This window comes from Dendrobates tinctorius, unplaced genomic scaffold (genome assembly GCF_039654945.1).
Source record: "Dendrobates tinctorius isolate UK_male_01 unplaced genomic scaffold, ASM3965494v1 ptg000178l, whole genome shotgun sequence".
Taxonomy (NCBI): Eukaryota; Metazoa; Chordata; class Amphibia; order Anura; family Dendrobatidae; genus Dendrobates; species Dendrobates tinctorius.
Window position 1 is genome coordinate 797,759 of NW_027361845.1, and position 21,793 is coordinate 819,551.

The 21,793-nt window shown below is 32.7% G+C and overlaps 15 non-coding genes across 15 annotated transcripts; all 15 read left to right on the forward strand.

Annotated features, from left to right (window-relative positions):
- Positions 1 to 882: 882 nt before the first annotated feature.
- Positions 883 to 954, forward strand: TRNAW-CCA (transfer RNA tryptophan (anticodon CCA)). The gene has a single exon. It is a non-coding gene; the product is annotated as a tRNA-Trp (tRNA).
- Positions 955 to 2,369: 1,415 nt separating this feature from the next.
- On the forward strand, positions 2,370 to 2,441 carry TRNAW-CCA (transfer RNA tryptophan (anticodon CCA)). The gene has a single exon. It is a non-coding gene; the product is annotated as a tRNA-Trp (tRNA).
- Positions 2,442 to 3,858: 1,417 nt separating this feature from the next.
- TRNAW-CCA (transfer RNA tryptophan (anticodon CCA)) lies at positions 3,859 to 3,930 on the forward strand. Its single transcript has one exon. It is a non-coding gene; the product is annotated as a tRNA-Trp (tRNA).
- Positions 3,931 to 5,345: 1,415 nt separating this feature from the next.
- Positions 5,346 to 5,417, forward strand: TRNAW-CCA (transfer RNA tryptophan (anticodon CCA)). The gene has a single exon. It is a non-coding gene; the product is annotated as a tRNA-Trp (tRNA).
- A 1,417-nt stretch (positions 5,418 to 6,834) lies between these two features.
- On the forward strand, positions 6,835 to 6,906 carry TRNAW-CCA (transfer RNA tryptophan (anticodon CCA)). The gene has a single exon. It is a non-coding gene; the product is annotated as a tRNA-Trp (tRNA).
- A 1,415-nt stretch (positions 6,907 to 8,321) lies between these two features.
- TRNAW-CCA (transfer RNA tryptophan (anticodon CCA)) lies at positions 8,322 to 8,393 on the forward strand. The gene has a single exon. It is a non-coding gene; the product is annotated as a tRNA-Trp (tRNA).
- Positions 8,394 to 9,810: 1,417 nt separating this feature from the next.
- Positions 9,811 to 9,882, forward strand: TRNAW-CCA (transfer RNA tryptophan (anticodon CCA)). Its single transcript has one exon. It is a non-coding gene; the product is annotated as a tRNA-Trp (tRNA).
- Positions 9,883 to 11,297: 1,415 nt separating this feature from the next.
- On the forward strand, positions 11,298 to 11,369 carry TRNAW-CCA (transfer RNA tryptophan (anticodon CCA)). Its single transcript has one exon. It is a non-coding gene; the product is annotated as a tRNA-Trp (tRNA).
- A 1,417-nt stretch (positions 11,370 to 12,786) lies between these two features.
- Positions 12,787 to 12,858, forward strand: TRNAW-CCA (transfer RNA tryptophan (anticodon CCA)). The gene has a single exon. It is a non-coding gene; the product is annotated as a tRNA-Trp (tRNA).
- A 1,416-nt stretch (positions 12,859 to 14,274) lies between these two features.
- TRNAW-CCA (transfer RNA tryptophan (anticodon CCA)) lies at positions 14,275 to 14,346 on the forward strand. Its single transcript has one exon. It is a non-coding gene; the product is annotated as a tRNA-Trp (tRNA).
- A 1,415-nt stretch (positions 14,347 to 15,761) lies between these two features.
- TRNAW-CCA (transfer RNA tryptophan (anticodon CCA)) lies at positions 15,762 to 15,833 on the forward strand. Its single transcript has one exon. It is a non-coding gene; the product is annotated as a tRNA-Trp (tRNA).
- A 1,417-nt stretch (positions 15,834 to 17,250) lies between these two features.
- TRNAW-CCA (transfer RNA tryptophan (anticodon CCA)) lies at positions 17,251 to 17,322 on the forward strand. The gene has a single exon. It is a non-coding gene; the product is annotated as a tRNA-Trp (tRNA).
- A 1,415-nt stretch (positions 17,323 to 18,737) lies between these two features.
- Positions 18,738 to 18,809, forward strand: TRNAW-CCA (transfer RNA tryptophan (anticodon CCA)). Its single transcript has one exon. It is a non-coding gene; the product is annotated as a tRNA-Trp (tRNA).
- A 1,417-nt stretch (positions 18,810 to 20,226) lies between these two features.
- TRNAW-CCA (transfer RNA tryptophan (anticodon CCA)) lies at positions 20,227 to 20,298 on the forward strand. Its single transcript has one exon. It is a non-coding gene; the product is annotated as a tRNA-Trp (tRNA).
- A 1,416-nt stretch (positions 20,299 to 21,714) lies between these two features.
- On the forward strand, positions 21,715 to 21,786 carry TRNAW-CCA (transfer RNA tryptophan (anticodon CCA)). Its single transcript has one exon. It is a non-coding gene; the product is annotated as a tRNA-Trp (tRNA).
- Positions 21,787 to 21,793: the final 7 nt, after the last annotated feature.

Genomic DNA, 21,793 nt, shown 5'->3' on the forward strand with positions numbered 1-21,793 from the left:
AAAAAGTGTTTTTTTAATTCTATAGATTAAAATCTTATCAACAATACTTTGATGAGAAATATTATTGGGAATTGAGTTAAAAACATTAATAAATGTAATAAATGCCAGGAACACCTATCGCTTTGTTCATACCATTGTCATCTTTGAATTTGTAAGAAAATCAGGCTTATTACTAGAATCTAAACTTTAAACTGGAAATCCCTGAATCGGAACGTGAAGATCCTAATTCATCCTTGTTATTAATTTTCTAAACTGTGATTTAAAGTAGCAAATTTCAAGATGGTGTCTGTATATTTCCTCATGCACTTTACAAGTGAATTATGGGAGCAAGCAAGTTTTACAGCTGTCCTCATACACTGACGGTAGTGCGCCTTACTCCTGGTCAGAATGATGCATGTTTAAATTATGTCACGTTCAAGTATCTCTTTCATCTTTTTAAAAGTTGATCGATGTTTGGGTTAAGATTGAAAATAGAAACTGCGTATTCTAACTGACAATAGATTATCATGATCTTGTTGCCACCTGTCAGGAAAGTGTTTGAAAAATTGCTTTTTTAATTCTACTGAATAAAATCCTTTCAACAATCTTTGATGAGATATATCGTTGGGAACTGAGTTCAAAACAGAAAATTTGTGGCAAGTCAGAAACACCTATTAATTTGTTCATACCATTGTCATCTTTGAATTTGTAGGAAAAAAGGGTTTATTACTATATTCTAAATTTTTAATTGGAAATCCCTGAATCTGAAAGTGAAGACCTTAATTCATCCTTGTTTATATCTTTTCCAAACTGTGATTATAAGTAGCAAATTTCAAGATGGTGTCCATATATTTTATCATGCACTTTTCATGTGAAGTATGGGAGCAACAACACTTTTCAACTGACCTCGTGGCGCAACGGTAGTGCGTCTGACTCCAGATCAGAAGGTTGTGTGTTCAAATCACGTCGGGGTCAATCAGCTCTTTATGTCTTTTCATATCTTGATTGATGTTTTGGTTATTATTGAAAACAGTGACTGCGTAGTCCAACTGACAAAAGTTAACTCGACTTTGTTGCTACCAGGCTGCAGTGTTTAAGAAACTGCATTTTTTAGTTCTACAGATTATAATCGTTTCAAGGGGACTTTGATAAGAATTGTTATTGGGAATTGAGTTCCAAACATTAATAAATGTAATTAATGCCATAAGCACCTATTAATTTATTTTTACCATTGCCATTTTTGAATTTGTAAGAAAAGAGGGTTTATTACCAGATTCTTAATTTTTGACTGGAATTCACTGAATCTGATTGTGAAGATCTTAATTCAACTGTAGTGCTTCTGAATCCATATCAGAAAGTTGTGTATTCAAATCACGTCATGGTCAAGCAGCTCTTTCATATTTTTATAGCTTGATCTATGTTTGGGTTAAGATTGAAAACAGAAACTGGATAATCCAACTGAAAATAGATTAACACAACGTTGTTGACACAGGTCAGAACAGTTTTTAAAAAAGTGTTTTTTTAATTCTATAGATTAAAATCTTATCAACAATACTTTGATGAGAAATATTATTGGGAAATGAGTTAAAAACATTAATAAATGTAATAAATGCCAGGAACACCTATCGCTTTGTTCATGCCATTGTCATCTTTGAATTTGTAAGAAAATCAGGCTTATTACTAGAATCTAAACTTTAAACTGGAAATCCCTGAATCGTAACGTGAAGATCCTAATTCTTCTTTGTTATTACTTTTCTAAACTGTGATTTAAAGTAGCAAATTTCAAGATGGTGTCTGTATATTTCCTCATGCACTTTACAAGTGAATTATGGGAGCAAGCAAGTTTTACAGCTGTCCTCATACACTGACGGTAGTGCGCCTTACTTCTCGTCAGAATGATGCATGTTTAAATTATGTCACGTTCAAGTATCTCTTTCATCTTTTTAAAAGTTGATCGATGTTTGGGTTAAGATTGAAAACAGAAACTGCGTATTCTAACTGACAATAGATTATCATGATCTTGTTGCCACCTGTCAGGAAAGTGTTTGAAAAATTGCTTTTTTAATTCTACTGAATAAAATCTTTTCAACAATCTTTGAAGAGATATATCATTGGGAACTGAGTTCAAAACAGAAAATTTGTGGCAAGTCAGAAACACCTATTAATTTGTTCATACCATTGTCATCTTTGAATTTGTAAGAAAAAAGGGTTTATTACTATATTCTAAATTTTTAATTGGAAATCCCTGAATCTGAAAGTGAAGACCTTAATTCATCCTTGTTTATATCTTTTCCAAAGTGTGATTATAAGTAGCAAATTTCAAGATGGTGTCCATACATTTTATCATGCACTTTTCATGTGAAGTATGGGAGCAACAACACTTTTCAAATGACCTCGTGGTGCAACGGTAGCGCGTCTGACTCCAGATCAGAAGGTTGCGTGTTCAAATCACGTCAAGGTCAATCAGCTCTTTATGTCTTTTCATATATTGATTGAAGTTTGGGTTATTATTGAAAACAGCAACTGCGTAGTCCAACTTGACAAAAGTTAACTCGACTTTGTTGCTACCAGGCTGCAGTGTTTAAGAAACTGCATTTTTTAGTTCTACAGATTATAATCGTTTCAAGAGGACTTTGATAAGAATTGTTATTGGGAATTGAGTTCCAAACATTAATAAATGTAATTAATGCCATAAGCACCTATTAATTTATTTTTACCATTGCCATCTTTGAATTTGTAAGAAAAGAGGGTTTATTACCAGATTCTTAATTTTTGACTGGAAATCACTGAATCTGATTGTGAAGATCTTAATTCAACTGTAGTGCTTCTGAATCCATATCAGAAAGTTGTGTATTCAAATCACGTCATGGTCAAGCAGCTCTTTCATATTTTTATAGCTTGATCGATGTTTGGGTTAAGATTGAAAACAGAAACTGGGTAATCCAACTGAAAATAGATTAACTCAACGTTGTTGACACAGGTCAGAACAGTTTTTAAAAAAGTGTTTTTTTAATTCTATAGATTAAAATCTTATCAACAATACTTTGATGAGAAATATTATTGGGAATTGAGTTAAAAACATTAATAAATGTAATAAATGCCAGGAACACCTATCGCTTTGTTCATACCATTGTCATCTTTGAATTTGTAAGAAAATCAGACTTATTACTAGAATCTAAACTTTAAACTGGAAATCCCTGAATCGGAACGTGAAGATCCTAATTCATCCTTGTTATTACTTTTCTAAACTGTGATTTAAAGTAGCAAATTTCAAGATGGTGTCTGTATATTTCCTCATGCACTTTACAAGTGAATTATGGGAGGAAGCAAGTTTTACAGCTGTCCTCATACACTGACGGTAGTGCGCCTTACTCCTGGTCAGAATGATGCATGTTTAAATTATGTCACGTTCAAGTATCTCTTTCATCTTTTTAAAAGTTGATCGATGTTTGGGTTAAGATTGAAAACAGAAACTGCGTATTCTAACTGACAATAGATTATCATGATCTTGTTGCCACCTGTCAGGAAAGTGTTTGAAAAATTGCTTTTTTAATTCTACTGAATAAAATCTTTTCAACAATCCTTTGATGAGATATATCATTGGGAACTGAGTTCAAAACAGGAAATTTGTGGCAAGTCAGAAACACCTATTAATTTGTTCATACCATTGTCATCTTTGAATTTGTAAGAAAAAAGGGTTTATTACTATATTCTAAATTTTTAATTGGAAATCCCTGAATCTGAAAGTGAAGACCTTAATTCATCCTTGTTTATATCTTTTCCAAACTGTGATTATAAGTAGCAAATTTCAAGATGGTGTCCATATATTTTATCATGCACTTTTCATGTGAAGTATGGGAGCAACAATACTTTTCAACTGACCTCGTGGCGCAACGGTAGCGCGTCTAACTCCAGATCAGAAGGTTGTGTGTTCAAATCACGTCGGGGTCAATCAGCTCATTATGTCTTTTCATATCTTGATTGATGTTTTGGTTATTATTGAAAACAGTAACTGCGTAGTCCAACTGACAAAAGTTAACTCGACTTTGTTGCTACCAGGCTGCAGTGTTTAAGAAACTGCATTTTTTAGTTCTACAGATTATAATCGTTTCAAGGGGACTTTGATAAGAATTGTTATTGGGAATTGAGTTCAAAACATTAATAAATGTAATTAATGCCATAAGCCCCTATTAATTTATTTTTACCATTGCCATCTTTGAATTTGTAAGAAAAGAGGGTTTATTACCAGATTCTTAATTTTTGACTGGAATTCACTGAATCTGATTGTGAAGATCTTAATTCAACTGTAGTGCTTCTGAATCCATATCAGAAAGTTGTGTATTCAAATCACGTCATGGTCAAGCAGCTCTTTCATATTTTTATAGCTTGATCTATGTTTGGGTTAAGATTGAAAACAGAAACTGGATAATCCAACTGAAAATAGATTAACACAACGTTGTTGACACAGGTCAGAACAGTTTTTAAAAAAGTGTTTTTTTAATTCTATAGATTAAAATCTTATCAACAATACTTTGATGAGAAATATTATTGGGAAATGAGTTAAAAACATTAATAAATGTAATAAATGCCAGGAACACCTATCGCTTTGTTCATACCATTGTCATCTTTGAATTTGTAAGAAAATCAGGCTTATTACTAGAATCTAAACTTTAAACTGGAAATCCCTGAATCGGAACGTGAAGATCCTAATTCATCCTTGTTATTACTTTTCTAAACTGTGATTTACAGTAGCAAATTTCAAGATGGTGTCTGTATATTTCCTCATGCCCTTTACAAGTGAATTATGGGAACAAGCAAGTTTTACAGCTGTCCTCATACACTGACGGTAGTGCGCCTTACTCCTGGTCAGAATGATGCATGTTTAAATTATGTCACGTTCAAGTATTTCTTTCATCTTTTTAAAAGTTGATCGATGTTTGGGTTAAGATTGAAAACAGAAACTGCGTATTCTAACTGACAATAGATTATCATGATCTTGTTGCCACCTGTCAGGAAAGTGTTTGAAAAATTGCTTTTTTAATTTTACTGAATAAAATCTTTTCAACAATCTTTGATGAGATATATCATTGGGAACTGAGTTCAAAACAGAAAATTTGTGGCAAGTCAGAAACACCTATTAATTTGTTCATACCATTGTCATCTTTGAATTTGTAAGAAAAAAGGGTTTATTACTATATTCTAAATTTTTAATTGGAAATCCCTGAATCTGAAAGTGAAGACCTTAATTCATCCTTGTTTATATCTTTTCCAAAGTGTGATTATAAGTAGCAAATTTCAAGATGGTGTCCATATATTTTATCATGCACTTTTCATGTGAAGTATGGGAGCAATAACACTTTTCAAATGACCTCGTGGCGCAACGGTAGCGCGTCTGACTCCACATCAGAAGGTTGCGTGTTCAAATCACGTCAAGGTCAATCAGCTCTTTATGTCTTTTCATATATTGATTGAAGTTTGGGTTATTATTGAAAACAGCAACTGCGTAGTCCAACTTGACAAAAGTTAACTCGACTTTGTTGCTACCAGGCTGCAGTGTTTAAGAAACTGCATTTTTTAGTTCTACAGATTATAATCGTTTCAAGAGGACTTTGATAAGAATTGTTATTGGGAATTGAGTTCCAAACATTAATAAATGTAATTAATGCCATAAGCACCTATTAATTTATTTTTACCATTGCCATCTTTGAATTTGTAAGAAAAGAGGGTTTATTACCAGATTCTTAATTTTTGACTGGAAATCACTGAATCTGATTGTGAAGATCTTAATTCAACTGTAGTGCTTCTGAATCCATATCAGAAAGTTGTGTATTCAAATCACGTCATGGTCAAGCAGCTCTTTCATATTTTTATAGCTTGATCGATGTTTGGGTTAAGATTGAAAACAGAAACTGGGTAATCCAACTGAAAATAGATTAACTCAACGTTGTTGACACAGGTCAGAACAGTTTTTAAAAAAGTGTTTTTTTAATTCTATAGATTAAAATCTTATCAACAATACTTTGATGAGAAATATTATTGGGAATTGAGTTAAAAACATTAATAAATGTAATAAATGCCAGGAACACCTATCGCTTTGTTCATACCATTGTCATCTTTGAATTTGTAAGAAAATCAGGCTTATTACTAGAATCTAAACTTTAAACTGGAAATCCCTGAATCGGAACGTGAAGATCCTAATTCATCCTTGTTATTACTTTTCTAAACTGTGATTTAAAGTAGCAAATTTCAAGATGGTGTCTGTATATTTCCTCATGCACTTTACAAGTGAATTATGGGAGGAAGCAAGTTTTACAGCTGTCCTCATACACTGACGGTAGTGCACCTTACTCCTGGTCAGAATGATGCATGTTTAAATTATGTCACGTTCAAGTATCTCTTTCATCTTTTTAAAAGTTGATCGATGTTTGGGTTAAGATTGAAAACAGAAACTGCGTATTCTAACTGACAATAGATTATCATGATCTTGTTGCCACCTGTCAGGAAAGTGTTTGAAAAATTGCTTTTTTAATTCTACTGAATAAAATCTTTTCAACAATCCTTTGATGAGATATATCATTGGGAACTGAGTTCAAAACAGGAAATTTGTGGCAAGTCAGAAACACCTATTAATTTGTTCATACCATTGTCATCTTTGAATTTGTAAGAAAAAAGGGTTTATTACTATATTCTAAATTTTTAATTGGAAATCCCTGAATTTGAAAGTGAAGACCTTAATTCATCCTTGTTTATATCTTTTCCAAACTGTGATTATAAGTAGCAAATTTCAAGATGGTGTCTATATATTTTATCATGCACTTTTCATGTGAAGTATGGGAGCAACAACACTTTTCAACTGACCTCGTGGGGCAACGGTAGCGCGTCTAACTCCAGATCAGAAGGTTGCGTGTTCAAATCACGTCGGGGTCAATCAGCTCATTATGTCTTTTCATATCTTGATTGATGTTTTGGTTATTATTGAAAACAGTGACTGCGTAGTCCAACTGACAAAAGTTAACTCGACTTTGTTGCTACCAGGCTGCAGTGTTTAAGAAACTGCATTTTTTAGTTCTACAGATTATAATCGTTTCAAGGGGACTTTGATAAGAATTGTTATTGGGAATTGAGTTCCAAACATTAATAAATGTAATTAATGCCATAAGCACCTATTAATTTATTTTTACCATTGCCATCTTTGAATTTGTAAGAAAAGAGGGTTTATTACCAGATTCTTAATTTTTGACTGGAATTCACTGAATCTGATTGTGAAGATCTTAATTCAACTGTAGTGCTTCTGAATCCATATCAGAAAGTTGTGTATTCAAATCACGTCATGGTCAAGCAGCTCTTTCATATTTTTATAGCTTGATCTATGTTTGGGTTAAGATTGAAAACAGAAACTGGATAATCCAACTGAAAATAGATTAACACAACGTTGTTGACACAGGTCAGAACAGTTTTTAAAAAAGTGTTTTTTTAATTCTATAGATTAAAATCTTATCAACAATACTTTGATGAGAAATATTATTGGGAAATGAGTTAAAAACATTAATAAATGTAATAAATGCCAGGAACACCTATCGCTTTGTTCATACCATTGTCATCTTTGAATTTGTAAGAAAATCAGGCTTATTACTAGAATCTAAACTTTAAACTGGAAATCCCTGAATCGTAACGTGAAGATCCTAATTCTTCTTTGTTATTACTTTTCTAAACTGTGATTTAAAGTAGCAAATTTCAAGATGGTGTCTGTATATTTCCTCATGCACTTTACAAGTGAATTATGGGAGCAAGCAAGTTTTACAGCTGTCCTCATACACTGACGGTAGTGCGCCTTACTTCTCGTCAGAATGATGCATGTTTAAATTATGTCACGTTCAAGTATCTCTTTCATCTTTTTAAAAGTTGATCGATGTTTGGGTTAAGATTGAAAACAGAAACTGCGTATTCTAACTGACAATAGATTATCATGATCTTGTTGCCACCTGTCAGGAAAGTGTTTGAAAAATTGCTTTTTTAATTCTACTGAATAAAATCTTTTCAACAATCTTTGATGAGATATATCATTGGGAACTGAGTTCAAAACAGAAAATTTGTGGCAAGTCAGAAACACCTATTAATTTGTTCATACCATTGTCATCTTTGAATTTGTAAGAAAAAAGGGTTTATTACTATATTCTAAATTTTTAATTGGAAATCCCTGAATCTGAAAGTGAAGACCTTAATTCATCCTTGTTTATATCTTTTCCAAAGTGTGATTATAAGTAGCAAATTTCAAGATGGTGTCCATATATTTTATCATGCACTTTTCATGTGAAGTATGGGAGCAACAACACTTTTCAAATGACCTCGTGGTGCAACGGTAGCGCGTCTGACTCCAGATCAGAAGGTTGCGTGTTCAAATCACGTCAAGGTCAATCAGCTCTTTATGTCTTTTCATATATTGATTGAAGTTTGGGTTATTATTGAAAACAGCAACTGCGTAGTCCAACTTGAGAAAAGTTAACTCGACTTTGTTGCTACCAGGCTGCAGTGTTTAAGAAACTGCATTTTTTAGTTCTACAGATTATAATCGTTTCAAGAGGACTTTGATAAGAATTGTTATTGGGAATTGAGTTCCAAACATTAATAAATGTAATTAATGCCATAAGCACCTATTAATTTATTTTTACCATTGCCATCTTTGAATTTGTAAGAAAAGAGGGTTTATTACCAGATTCTTAATTTTTGACTGGAAATCACTGAATCTGATTGTGAAGATCTTAATTCAACTGTAGTGCTTCTGAATCCATATCAGAAAGTTGTGTATTCAAATCACGTCATGGTCAAGCAGCTCTTTCATATTTTTATAGCTTGATCGATGTTTGGGTTAAGATTGAAAACAGAAACTGGGTAATCCAACTGAAAATAGATTAACACAACGTTGTTGACACAGGTCAGAACAGTTTTTAAAAAAGTGTTTTTTTAATTCTATAGATTAAAATCTTATCAACAATACTTTGATGAGAAATATTATTGGGAATTGAGTTAAAAACATTAATAAATGTAATAAATACCAGGAACACCTATCGCTTTGTTCATACCATTGTCATCTTTGAATTTGTAAGAAAATCAGGCTTATTACTAGAATCTAAACTTTAAACTGGAAATCCCTGAATCGGAACGTGAAGATCCTAATTCATCCTTGTTATTACTTTTCTAAACTGTGATTAAAAGTAGCAAATTTCAAGATGGTGTCTGTATATTTCCTCATGCACTTTACAAGTGAATTATGGGAGCAAGCAAGTTTTACAGCTGTCCTCATACACTGACGGTAGTGCGCCTTACTCCTGGTCAGAATGATGCATGTTTAAATTATGTCACGTTCAAGTATCTCTTTCATCTTTTTAAAAGTTGATCGATGTTTGGGTTAAGATTGAAAACAGAAACTGCGTATTCTAACTGACAATAGATTATCATGATCTTGTTGCCACCTGTCAGGAAAGTGTTTGAAAAATTGCTTTTTTAATTCTACTGAATAAAATCTTTTCAACAATCCTTTGATGAGATATATCATTGGGAACTGAGTTCAAAACAGGAAATTTGTGGCAAGTCAGAAACACCTATTAATTTGTTCATACCATTGTCATCTTTGAATTTGTAAGAAAAAAGGGTTTATTACTATATTCTAAATTTTTAATTGGAAATCCCTGAATCTGAAAGTGAAGACCTTAATTCATCCTTGTTTATATCTTTTCCAAACTGTGATTATAAGTAGCAAATTTCAAGATGGTGTCCATATATTTTATCATGCACTTTTCATGTGAAGTATGGGAGCAACAACACTTTTCAACTGACCTCGTGGCGCAACGGTAGCGCGTCTAACTCCAGTTCAGAAGGTTGCGTGTTCAAATCACGTCGGGGTCAATCAGCTCATTATGTCTTTTCATATCTTGATTGATGTTTTGGTTATTATTGAAAACAGTGACTGCGTAGTCCAACTGACAAAAGTTAACTCGACTTTGTTGCTACCAGGCTGCAGTGTTTAAGAAACTGCATTTTTTAGTTCTACAGATTATAATCGTTTCAAGGGGACTTTGATAAGAATTGTTATTGGGAATTGAGTTCCAAACATTAATAAATGTAATTAATGCCATAAGCACCTATTAATTTATTTTTACCATTGCCATCTTTGAATTTGTAAGAAAAGAGGGTTTATTACCAGATTCTTAATTTTTGACTGGAATTCACTGAATCTGATTGTGAAGATCTTAATTCAACTGTAGTGCTTCTGAATCCATATCAGAAAGTTGTGTATTCAAATCACGTCATGGTCAAGCAGCTCTTTCATATTTTTATAGCTTGATCTATGTTTGGGTTAAGATTGAAAACAGAAACTGGATAATCCAACTGAAAATAGATTAACACAACGTTGTTGACACAGGTCAGAACAGTTTTTAAAAAAGTGTTTTTTTAATTCTATAGATTAAAATCTTATCAACAATACTTTGATGAGAAATATTATTGGGAAATGAGTTAAAAACATTAATAAATGTAATAAATGCCAGGAACACCTATCGCTTTGTTCATACCATTGTCATCTTTGAATTTGTAAGAAAATCAGGCTTATTACTAGAATCTAAACTTTAAACTGGAAATCCCTGAATCGTAACGTGAAGATCCTAATTCATCTTTGTTATTACTTTTCTAAACTGTGATTTAAAGTAGCAAATTTCAAGATGGCGTCTGTATATTTCCTCATGCACTTTACAAGTGAATTATGGGAGCAAGCAAGTTTTACAGCTGTCCTCATACACTGACGGTAGTGCGCCTTACTCCTGGTCAGAATGATGCATGTTTAAATTATGTCACGTTCAAGTATCTCTTTCATCTTTTTAAAAGTTGATCGATGTTTGGGTTAAGATTGAAAACAGAAACTGCGTATTCTAACTGACAATAGATTATCATGATCTTGTTGCCACCTGTCAGGAAAGTGTTTGAAAAATTGCTTTTTTAATTCTACTGAATAAAATCTTTTCAACAATCTTTGATGAGATATATCATTGGGAACTGAGTTCAAAACAGAAAATTTGTGGCAAGTCAGAAACACCTATTAATTTGTTCATACCATTGTCATCTTTGAATTTGTAAGAAAAAAGGGTTTATTACTATATTCTAAATTTTTAATTGGAAATCCCTGAATCTGAAAGTGAAGACCTTAATTCATCCTTGTTTATATCTTTTCCAAAGTGTGATTATAAGTAGCAAATTTCAAGATGGTGTCCATATATTTTATCATGCACTTTTCATGTGAAGTATGGGAGCAACAACACTTTTCAAATGACCTCGTGGTGCAACGGTAGCGCGTCTGACTCCAGATCAGAAGGATGCGTGTTCAAATCACGTCAAGGTCAATCAGCTCTTTATGTCTTTTCATATATTGATTGAAGTTTGGGTTATTATTGAAAACAGCAACTGCGTAGTCCAACTTGACAAAAGTTAACTCGACTTTGTTGCTACCAGGCTGCAGTGTTTAAGAAACTGCATTTTTTAGTTCTACAGATTATAATCGTTTCAAGAGGACTTTGATAAGAATTGCTATTGGGAATTGAGTTCCAAACATTAATAAATGTAATTAATGCCATAAGCACCTATTAATTTATTTTTACCATTGCCATCTTTGAATTTGTAAGAAAAGAGGGTTTATTACCAGATTCTTAATTTTTGACTGGAAATCACTGAATCTGATTGTGAAGATCTTAATTCAACTGTAGTGCTTCTGAATCCATATCAGAAAGTTGTGTATTCAAATCACGTCATGGTCAAGCAGCTCTTTCATATTTTTATAGCTTGATCGATGTTTGGGTTAAGATTGAAAACAGAAACTGGGTAATCCAACTGAAAATAGATTAACACAACGTTGTTGACACAGGTCAGAACAGTTTTTAAAAAAGTGTTTTTTTAATTCTATAGATTAAAATCTTATCAACAATACTTTGATGAGAAATATTATTGGGAATTGAGTTAAAAACATTAATAAATGTAATAAATACCAGGAACACCTATCGCTTTGTTCATACCATTGTCATCTTTGAATTTGTAAGAAAATCAGGCTTATTACTAGAATCTAAACTTTAAACTGGAAATCCCTGAATCGGAACGTGAAGATCCTAATTCATCCTTGTTATTACTTTTCTAAACTGTGATTAAAAGTAGCAAATTTCAAGATGGTGTCTGTATATTTCCTCATGCACTTTACAAGTGAATTATGGGAGCAAGCAAGTTTTACAGCTGTCCTCATACACTGACGGTAGTGCGCCTTACTCCTGGTCAGAATGATGCATGTTTAAATTATGTCACGTTCAAGTATCTCTTTCATCTTTTTAAAAGTTGATCGATGTTTGGGTTAAGATTGAAAACAGAAACTGCGTATTCTAACTGACAATAGATTATCATGATCTTGTTGCCACCTGTCAGGAAAGTGTTTGAAAAATTGCTTTTTTAATTCTACTGAATAAAATCTTTTCAACAATCCTTTGATGAGATATATCATTGGGAACTGAGTTCAAAACAGGAAATTTGTGGCAAGTCAGAAACACCTATTAATTTGTTCATACCATTGTCATCTTTGAATTTGTAAGAAAAAAGGGTTTATTACTATATTCTAAATTTTTAATTGGAAATCCCTGAATCTGAAAGTGAAGACCTTAATTCATCCTTGTTTATATCTTTTCCAAAGTGTGATTATAAGTAGCAAATTTCAAGATGGTGTCCATATATTTTATCATGCACTTTTCATGTGAAGTATGGGAGCAACAACACTTTTCAAATGACCTCGTGGCGCAACGGTAGAGCGTCTGATTCCAGATCAGAAGGTTGCGTGTTCAAATCACGTCGGGGTCAATCAGCTCTTTATGTCTTTTCATATCTTGATTGATGTTTGGGTTATTATTGAAAACAATAACTGCGTAGTCCAACTGACAAAAGTTAACTCGACTTTGTTGCTACCAGGCTGCAGTGTTTAAGAAACTGCATTTTTTAGTTCTACAGATTATAATCGTTTCAAGAGGACTTTGATAAGAATTGATATTGGGAATTGAGTTCCAAACATTAATAAATGTAATTAATGCCATAAGCACCTATTAATTTATTTTTACCATTGCCATCTATGAATTTGTAAGAAAAGAGGGTTTATTACCAGATTCTTAATTTTTGACTGGAAATCACTGAATCTGATTGTGAAGATCTTAATTCAACTGTAGTGCTTCTGAATCCATATCAGAAAGTTGTGTATTCAAATCACGTCATGGTCAAGCAGCTCTTTCATATTTTTATAGCTTGATCGATGTTTGGGTTAAGATTGAAAACAGAAACTGGGTAATCCAACTGAAAACAGATTAACAAAACGTTGTTGACACAGGTCAGAACAGTTTTTAAAAAAGTGTTTTTTTAATTCTATAGATTAAAATCTTATCAACAATACTTTGATGAGAAATATTATTGGGAACTGAGTTAAAAACATTAATAAATGTAATAAATGCCAGGAACACCTATCGCTTTGTTCATACCATTGTCATCTTTGAATTTGTAAGAAAATCAGGCTTATTACTAGAATCTAAACTTTAAACTGGAAATCCCTGAATCGGAACGTGAAGATCCTAATTCATCCTTGTTATTACTTTTCTAAACTGTGATTTAAAGTAGCAAATTTCAAGATGGTGTCTGTATATTTCCTCATGCACTTTACAAGTGAATTATGGGAGGAAGCAAGTTTTACAGCTGTCCTCATACACTGACGGTAGTGCACCTTACTCCTGGTCAGAATGATGCATGTTTAAATTATGTCACGTTCAAGTATCTCTTTCATCTTTTTAAAAGTTGATCGATGTTTGGGTTAAGATTGAAAACAGAAACTGCGTATTCTAACTGACAATAGATTATCATGATCTTGTTGCCACCTGTCAGGAAAGTGTTTGAAAAATTGCTTTTTTAATTCTACTGAATAAAATCTTTTCAACAATCCTTTGATGAGATATATCATTGGGAACTGAGTTCAAAACAGGAAATTTGTGGCAAGTCAGAAACACCTATTAATTTGTTCATACCATTGTCATCTTTGAATTTGTAAGAAAAAAGGGTTTATTACTATATTCTAAATTTTTAATTGGAAATCCCTGAATTTGAAAGTGAAGACCTTAATTCATCCTTGTTTATATCTTTTCCAAACTGTGATTATAAGTAGCAAATTTCAAGATGGTGTCTATATATTTTATCATGCACTTTTCATGTGAAGTATGGGAGCAACAACACTTTTCAACTGACCTCGTGGGGCAACGGTAGCGCGTCTAACTCCAGATCAGAAGGTTGCGTGTTCAAATCACGTCGGGGTCAATCAGCTCATTATGTCTTTTCATATCTTGATTGATGTTTTGGTTATTATTGAAAACAGTGACTGCGTAGTCCAACTGACAAAAGTTAACTCGACTTTGTTGCTACCAGGCTGCAGTGTTTAAGAAACTGCATTTTTTAGTTCTACAGATTATAATCGTTTCAAGGGGACTTTGATAAGAATTGTTATTGGGAATTGAGTTCCAAACATTAATAAATGTAATTAATGCCATAAGCACCTATTAATTTATTTTTACCATTGCCATCTTTGAATTTGTAAGAAAAGAGGGTTTATTACCAGATTCTTAATTTTTGACTGGAATTCACTGAATCTGATTGTGAAGATCTTAATTCAACTGTAGTGCTTCTGAATCCATATCAGAAAGTTGTGTATTCAAATCACGTCATGGTCAAGCAGCTCTTTCATATTTTTATAGCTTGATCTATGTTTGGGTTAAGATTGAAAACAGAAACTGGATAATCCAACTGAAAATAGATTAACACAACGTTGTTGACACAGGTCAGAACAGTTTTTAAAAAAGTGTTTTTTTAATTCTATAGATTAAAATCTTATCAACAATACTTTGATGAGAAATATTATTGGGAAATGAGTTAAAAACATTAATAAATGTAATAAATGCCAGGAACACCTATCGCTTTGTTCATACCATTGTCATCTTTGAATTTGTAAGAAAATCAGGCTTATTACTAGAATCTAAACTTTAAACTGGAAATCCCTGAATCGTAACGTGAAGATCCTAATTCTTCTTTGTTATTACTTTTCTAAACTGTGATTTAAAGTAGCAAATTTCAAGATGGTGTCTGTATATTTCCTCATGCACTTTACAAGTGAATTATGGGAGCAAGCAAGTTTTACAGCTGTCCTCATACACTGACGGTAGTGCGCCTTACTTCTCGTCAGAATGATGCATGTTTAAATTATGTCACGTTCAAGTATCTCTTTCATCTTTTTAAAAGTTGATCGATGTTTGGGTTAAGATTGAAAACAGAAACTGCGTATTCTAACTGACAATAGATTATCATGATCTTGTTGCCACCTGTCAGGAAAGTGTTTGAAAAATTGCTTTTTTAATTCTACTGAATAAAATCTTTTCAACAATCTTTGATGAGATATATCATTGGGAACTGAGTTCAAAACAGAAAATTTGTGGCAAGTCAGAAACACCTATTAATTTGTTCATACCATTGTCATCTTTGAATTTGTAAGAAAAAAGGGTTTATTACTATATTCTAAATTTTTAATTGGAAATCCCTGAATCTGAAAGTGAAGACCTTAATTCATCCTTGTTTATATCTTTTCCAAAGTGTGATTATAAGTAGCAAATTTCAAGATGGTGTCCATATATTTTATCATGCACTTTTCATGTGAAGTATGGGAGCAACAACACTTTTCAAATGACCTCGTGGTGCAACGGTAGCGCGTCTGACTCCAGATCAGAAGGTTGCGTGTTCAAATCACGTCAAGGTCAATCAGCTCTTTATGTCTTTTCATATATTGATTGAAGTTTGGGTTATTATTGAAAACAGCAACTGCGTAGTCCAACTTGAGAAAAGTTAACTCGACTTTGTTGCTACCAGGCTGCAGTGTTTAAGAAACTGCATTTTTTAGTTCTACAGATTATAATCGTTTCAAGAGGACTTTGATAAGAATTGTTATTGGGAATTGAGTTCCAAACATTAATAAATGTAATTAATGCCATAAGCACCTATTAATTTATTTTTACCATTGCCATCTTTGAATTTGTAAGAAAAGAGGGTTTATTACCAGATTCTTAATTTTTGACTGGAAATCACTGAATCTGATTGTGAAGATCTTAATTCAACTGTAGTGCTTCTGAATCCATATCAGAAAGTTGTGTATTCAAATCACGTCATGGTCAAGCAGCTCTTTCATATTTTTATAGCTTGATCGATGTTTGGGTTAAGATTGAAAACAGAAACTGGGTAATCCAACTGAAAATAGATTAACACAACGTTGTTGACACAGGTCAGAACAGTTTTTAAAAAAGTGTTTTTTTAATTCTATAGATTAAAATCTTATCAACAATACTTTGATGAGAAATATTATTGGGAATTGAGTTAAAAACATTAATAAATGTAATAAATACCAGGAACACCTATCGCTTTGTTCATACCATTGTCATCTTTGAATTTGTAAGAAAATCAGGCTTATTACTAGAATCTAAACTTTAAACTGGAAATCCCTGAATCGGAACGTGAAGATCCTAATTCATCCTTGTTATTACTTTTCTAAACTGTGATTAAAAGTAGCAAATTTCAAGATGGTGTCTGTATATTTCCTCATGCACTTTACAAGTGAATTATGGGAGCAAGCAAGTTTTACAGCTGTCCTCATACACTGACGGTAGTGCGCCTTACTCCTGGTCAGAATGATGCATGTTTAAATTATGTCACGTTCAAGTATCTCTTTCATCTTTTTAAAAGTTGATCGATGTTTGGGTTAAGATTGAAAACAGAAACTGCGTATTCTAACTGACAATAGATTATCATGATCTTGTTGCCACCTGTCAGGAAAGTGTTTGAAAAATTGCTTTTTTAATTCTACTGAATAAAATCTTTTCAACAATCCTTTGATGAGATATATCATTGGGAACTGAGTTCAAAACAGGAAATTTGTGGCAAGTCAGAAACACCTATTAATTTGTTCATACCATTGTCATCTTTGAATTTGTAAGAAAAAAGGGTTTATTACTATATTCTAAATTTTTAATTGGAAATCCCTGAATCTGAAAGTGAAGACCTTAATTCATCCTTGTTTATATCTTTTCCAAACTGTGATTATAAGTAGCAAATTTCAAGATGGTGTCCATATATTTTATCATGCACTTTTCATGTGAAGTATGGGAGCAACAACACTTTTCAACTGACCTCGTGGCGCAACGGTAGCGCGTCTAACTCCAGTTCAGAAGGTTGCGTGTTCAAATCACGTCGGGGTCAATCAGCTCATTATGTCTTTTCATATCTTGATTGATGTTTTGGTTATTATTGAAAACAGTGACTGCGTAGTCCAACTGACAAAAGTTAACTCGACTTTGTTGCTACCAGGCTGCAGTGTTTAAGAAACTGCATTTTTTAGTTCTACAGATTATAATCGTTTCAAGGGGACTTTGATAAGAATTGTTATTGGGAATTGAGTTCCAAACATTAATAAATGTAATTAATGCCATAAGCACCTATTAATTTATTTTTACCATTGCCATCTTTGAATTTGTAAGAAAAGAGGGTTTATTACCAGATTCTTAATTTTTGACTGGAATTCACTGAATCTGATTGTGAAGATCTTAATTCAACTGTAGTGCTTCTGAATCCATATCAGAAAGTTGTGTATTCAAATCACGTCATGGTCAAGCAGCTCTTTCATATTTTTATAGCTTGATCTATGTTTGGGTTAAGATTGAAAACAGAAACTGGATAATCCAACTGAAAATAGATTAACACAACGTTGTTGACACAGGTCAGAACAGTTTTTAAAAAAGTGTTTTTTTAATTCTATAGATTAAAATCTTATCAACAATACTTTGATGAGAAATATTATTGGGAAATGAGTTAAAAACATTAATAAATGTAATAAATGCCAGGAACACCTATCGCTTTGTTCATACCATTGTCATCTTTGAATTTGTAAGAAAATCAGGCTTATTACTAGAATCTAAACTTTAAACTGGAAATCCCTGAATCGTAACGTGAAGATCCTAATTCATCTTTGTTATTACTTTTCTAAACTGTGATTTAAAGTAGCAAATTTCAAGATGGCGTCTGTATATTTCCTCATGCACTTTACAAGTGAATTATGGGAGCAAGCAAGTTTTACAGCTGTCCTCATACACTGACGGTAGTGCGCCTTACTCCTGGTCAGAATGATGCATGTTTAAATTATGTCACGTTCAAGTATCTCTTTCATCTTTTTAAAAGTTGATCGATGTTTGGGTTAAGATTGAAAACAGAAACTGCGTATTCTAACTGACAATAGATTATCATGATCTTGTTGCCACCTGTCAGGAAAGTGTTTGAAAAATTGCTTTTTTAATTCTACTGAATAAAATCTTTTCAACAATCTTTGATGAGATATATCATTGGGAACTGAGTTCAAAACAGAAAATTTGTGGCAAGTCAGAAACACCTATTAATTTGTTCATACCATTGTCATCTTTGAATTTGTAAGAAAAAAGGGTTTATTACTATATTCTAAATTTTTAATTGGAAATCCCTGAATCTGAAAGTGAAGACCTTAATTCATCCTTGTTTATATCTTTTCCAAAGTGTGATTATAAGTAGCAAATTTCAAGATGGTGTCCATATATTTTATCATGCACTTTTCATGTGAAGTATGGGAGCAACAACACTTTTCAAATGACCTCGTGGTGCAACGGTAGCGCGTCTGACTCCAGATCAGAAGGATGCGTGTTCAAATCACGTCAAGGTCAATCAGCTCTTTATGTCTTTTCATATATTGATTGAAGTTTGGGTTATTATTGAAAACAGCAACTGCGTAGTCCAACTTGACAAAAGTTAACTCGACTTTGTTGCTACCAGGCTGCAGTGTTTAAGAAACTGCATTTTTTAGTTCTACAGATTATAATCGTTTCAAGAGGACTTTGATAAGAATTGCTATTGGGAATTGAGTTCCAAACATTAATAAATGTAATTAATGCCATAAGCACCTATTAATTTATTTTTACCATTGCCATCTTTGAATTTGTAAGAAAAGAGGGTTTATTACCAGATTCTTAATTTTTGACTGGAAATCACTGAATCTGATTGTGAAGATCTTAATTCAACTGTAGTGCTTCTGAATCCATATCAGAAAGTTGTGTATTCAAATCACGTCATGGTCAAGCAGCTCTTTCATATTTTTATAGCTTGATCGATGTTTGGGTTAAGATTGAAAACAGAAACTGGGTAATCCAACTGAAAATAGATTAACACAACGTTGTTGACACAGGTCAGAACAGTTTTTAAAAAAGTGTTTTTTTAATTCTATAGATTAAAATCTTATCAACAATACTTTGATGAGAAATATTATTGGGAATTGAGTTAAAAACATTAATAAATGTAATAAATACCAGGAACACCTATCGCTTTGTTCATACCATTGTCATCTTTGAATTTGTAAGAAAATCAGGCTTATTACTAGAATCTAAACTTTAAACTGGAAATCCCTGAATCGGAACGTGAAGATCCTAATTCATCCTTGTTATTACTTTTCTAAACTGTGATTAAAAGTAGCAAATTTCAAGATGGTGTCTGTATATTTCCTCATGCACTTTACAAGTGAATTATGGGAGCAAGCAAGTTTTACAGCTGTCCTCATACACTGACGGTAGTGCGCCTTACTCCTGGTCAGAATGATGCATGTTTAAATTATGTCACGTTCAAGTATCTCTTTCATCTTTTTAAAAGTTGATCGATGTTTGGGTTAAGATTGAAAACAGAAACTGCGTATTCTAACTGACAATAGATTATCATGATCTTGTTGCCACCTGTCAGGAAAGTGTTTGAAAAATTGCTTTTTTAATTCTACTGAATAAAATCTTTTCAACAATCCTTTGATGAGATATATCATTGGGAACTGAGTTCAAAACAGGAAATTTGTGGCAAGTCAGAAACACCTATTAATTTGTTCATACCATTGTCATCTTTGAATTTGTAAGAAAAAAGGGTTTATTACTATATTCTAAATTTTTAATTGGAAATCCCTGAATCTGAAAGTGAAGACCTTAATTCATCCTTGTTTATATCTTTTCCAAAGTGTGATTATAAGTAGCAAATTTCAAGATGGTGTCCATATATTTTATCATGCACTTTTCATGTGAAGTATGGGAGCAACAACACTTTTCAAATGACCTCGTGGCGCAACGGTAGAGCGTCTGATTCCAGATCAGAAGGTTGCGTGTTCAAATCACGTCGGGGTCAATCAGCTCTTTATGTCTTTTCATATCTTGATTGATGTTTGGGTTATTATTGAAAACAATAACTGCGTAGTCCAACTGACAAAAGTTAACTCGACTTTGTTGCTACCAGGCTGCAGTGTTTAAGAAACTGCATTTTTTAGTTCTACAGATTATAATCGTTTCAAGAGGACTTTGATAAGAATTGATATTGGGAATTGAGTTCCAAACATTAATAAATGTAATTAATGCCATAAGCACCTATTAATTTATTTTTACCATTGCCATCTATGAATTTGTAAGAAAAGAGGGTTTATTACCAGATTCTTAATTTTTGACTGGAAATCACTGAATCTGATTGTGAAGATCTTAATTCAACTGTAGTGCTTCTGAATCCATATCAGAAAGTTGTGTATTCAAATCACGTCATGGTCAAGCAGCTCTTTCATATTTTTATAGCTTGATCGATGTTTGGGTTAAGATTGAAAACAGAAACTGGGTAATCCAACTGAAAACAGATTAACAAAACGTTGTTGACACAGGTCAGAACAGTTTTTAAAAAAGTGTTTTTTTAATTCTATAGATTAAAATCTTATCAACAATACTTTGATGAGAAATATTATTGGGAACTGAGTTAAAAACATTAATAAATGTAATAAATGCCAGGAACACCTATCGCTTTGTTCATACCATTGTCATCTTTGAATTTGTAAGAAAATCAGGCTTATTACTAGAATCTAAACTTTAAACTGGAAATCCCTGAATCGGAACGTGAAGATCCTAATTCATCCTTGTTATTACTTTTCTAAACTGTGATTTAAAGTAGCAAATTTCAAGATGGTGTCTGTATATTTCCTCATGCACTTTACAAGTGAATTATGGGAGCAAGCAAGTTTTACTGCTGTCCTCATACACTGACGGTAGTGCGCCTTACTCCTGGTCAGAATGATGCATGTTTAAATTATGTCACGTTCAAGTATCTCTTTCATCTTTTTAAAAGTTGATCGATGTTTGGGTTAAGATTGAAAACAGAAACTGCGTATTCTAACTGACAATAGATTATCATGATCTTGTTGCCACCTGTCAGGAAAGTGTTTGAAAAATTGCTTTTTTAATTCTACTGAATAAAATCTTTTCAACAATCCTTTGATGAGATATATCATTGGGAACTGAGTTCAAAACAGGAAATTTGTGGCAAGTCAGAAACACCTATTAATTTGTTCATACCATTGTCATCTTTGAATTTGTAAGAAAAAAGGGTTTATTACTATATTCTAAATTTTTAATTGGAAATCCCTGAATCTGAAAGTGAAGACCTTAATTCATCCTTGTTTATATCTTTTCCAAACTGTGATTATAAGTAGCAAATTTCAAGATGGTGTCCATATATTTTATCATGCACTTTTCATGTGAAGTATGGGAGCAACAACACTTTGCAAATGACCTCGTGGCGCAACGGTAGCGCGTCTGACTCCAGATCAGAGGGTTGCGTGTTCAAATCACATCGGGGTCAATCAGCT